This window comes from Triticum dicoccoides, chromosome 1A (assembly GCF_002162155.2).
Source record: "Triticum dicoccoides isolate Atlit2015 ecotype Zavitan chromosome 1A, WEW_v2.0, whole genome shotgun sequence".
Classification (NCBI taxonomy): Eukaryota; Viridiplantae; Streptophyta; class Magnoliopsida; order Poales; family Poaceae; genus Triticum; species Triticum dicoccoides.
Genome location: NC_041380.1, coordinates 333,811,445 through 333,813,922, shown reverse-complemented (window position 1 = coordinate 333,813,922; position 2,478 = coordinate 333,811,445).

Here is a 2,478-nt window from a genome sequence, read left to right as displayed (position 1 = left end):
GGATTCATGGCTTCTAGCCATTTGTTGGAATCCGGGCCCACCATCGCTTCTTCATTGCTCATAGGTTCATCGTTGTCCAACAACATGACCTTTAAGACAGGGTTACCACTCAGAAGTTGTACACACCCTTGTCGACCTACGATGTTTGATAGTAATTTGATCTGAAGCTTCATGATCATCATCATTAGCTTTCTCCTCAACTGACGTAAGTGCCAAAAAAACATCTTTCTGTGATGCGCTACTCTCTGGTTGAAATGAAGGTTCAACAACCTCATCAAGTTCTTTCTTCCCCCCCACTCAATTCTTTCAAGAGAAACTCTTTCTCGAGAAAGGACCTGTTCTTAGCGACAAACACTTTGCCCTCAGATCTGAGATAGAAGGTGTACCCAATCATCTTGTTTGGGTATTCTATGAAGAAACAATTATCCGCTTTGGGTTCGAGCTTTTCCGACCGAAGCCTATCGACATAAGCATCGTAGCCCCAAATCTTAAGAAACAACAACTTTGGTTTCTTACCAAACCATAGTTCATACGATGTCATCTCCACGGACTTAGATGGTGCCCTATTTAAAGTGAATGTAATTGTCTTTAATGCATAACCCCCAAAAATAGCGGTAGATTGGTAAGAGATATCATACACCATATCCAATAAGGTTTGATTACGACGTTCGGACACACCATCATGCTATGGTGTTCCAGGCGGCGTCAACTGTGAAACGATTCCACCTTGTCTTTAGTGATTGCCAAACTCATAACTCAGATACTTTCCCTTTGATCAGATCGAAGGAACTTGATCTTCTTGTTACGATGATTCTCAATATCACTCTGAAATTGCTTGAACTTTTCAAACATTTCAGACTTATGCTTAATTAAGTAAATATACCCATATTTATTCAATTCACTGGTGAAGGTGAGAAAATAACGATATCCACTGCGCGCGTCAACACTCACCGGACCGCACACATCAGCATGTATGATTTCCAACAAGTCACTTGCCCGTTCCATTGTTCCAAAGAACGGGGTTTTAGTCACCTTGTCAAAGAGGCATGGTTCGCATTTGTCAAGTGATTCAAAATCAAGTGACTTCAAAAGTCCATTAACATGGAGGTTCTTTTGTTGAAGTTGACAGCCTTCTTATCTACCAACTATTTGAGGTAGTTCCGCTACCAGTGACCGTTCCCTTAATAAAAGCACTTTGTCTCGGGTTTGGGTTCTTGGGTTTCTTCACTGGAGCGACAACTGGCTTGCCATTCAAGAAGTTTCCCTTATTGCCCTTGCCCTTCTTTGAAACCAGTGCTCTTGTTAAGCATCAACACTTGATGCTCCTTCTTGATTTCTACCTTTATGGCCTTAAGCACGACGAACAGCTCCGGGATTATCTTCCCTTGCATGTTATAGTTCATCATGAAACTCTAGTAGCTTGGTGATAGTGACTGGAGAAATTTTGTCAATCACTCTCTTATCTGGAAGATTAACTCCCACTTGATTCAAGTGATTGAAGTAACCAGACATTCTGAGCACATGCTCACTGGCTGAGCTATTCTCCTCCATCTTGTAGGCAAAGGTCTTGGCAGAGGTCTCAACCTCTCAACACGGGCATGAGCCTGAAATACCAATTTTAGCTCTTCGAACATCTCATATGTTCGATGGCGTTCAAAATGCTTTTGGAGCCCCGACTCTAAGCCGTAAAGCATGGCGCATGTAACACCCCGGATATGACTTTCCCAATATGTATTCTAACTCTTGCCATTTCCGGCCTTAAGTTATTTTATTTTCTCGGGTTCGGGTTTTTTTGTCTTCATGTGTTGTTATCATTGTCATGCATTTCATATCATGTCATCATGTGCATTGCATTTGCATACATGTTCGTCTCATGCATCCGAACATTTTTCCCGTTGTCCGTTTTGCATTCCGGCGCTTCGTTCTCCTCCGGTGGTCATTTCTACCTTTCTTTCGTGTGTGGGGATTAAACATTTCCGGATTGGACCGAGACTTGCCAAGCGGCCTTGGTTTACTACCGGTAGACCGCCTGTCAAGTTTCGTATCATTTGGACTTCGTTTGATACTCCAACGGTTAACCGAGGGACCGAAAAGGCCTCGTGTGTGTTGCATCCCAACACCCCTCCAAGTTGGCCCAAAACCCACCAAAACCTTCTCCATCATCTAGAGCGTTCAATCACGATCGTGTGGCCGAAAACCGCACCTCATTTGGACACTGCTAGCTCCCTCTATGCCTATATATACCTCCCCCATTCCAAATCTCGGATCCCCTCTCTCTAAACCCTAAAAATCCCAGATCCGTCGCACCGGACGTGTCCGGACGGAGCCGGACAACGTCTGCCCGCCACCGCCGCCAACCACGTTCCGCCACGTGGCGGGGCGCGTGCCCACATCGCCGCCGGCCCGGGCAGGCCCGCACCGAGCCCTCCAAGCCCATCGGGCGCCGCCACCCCTTCACCCGCCGATCCGCTCCGCCCG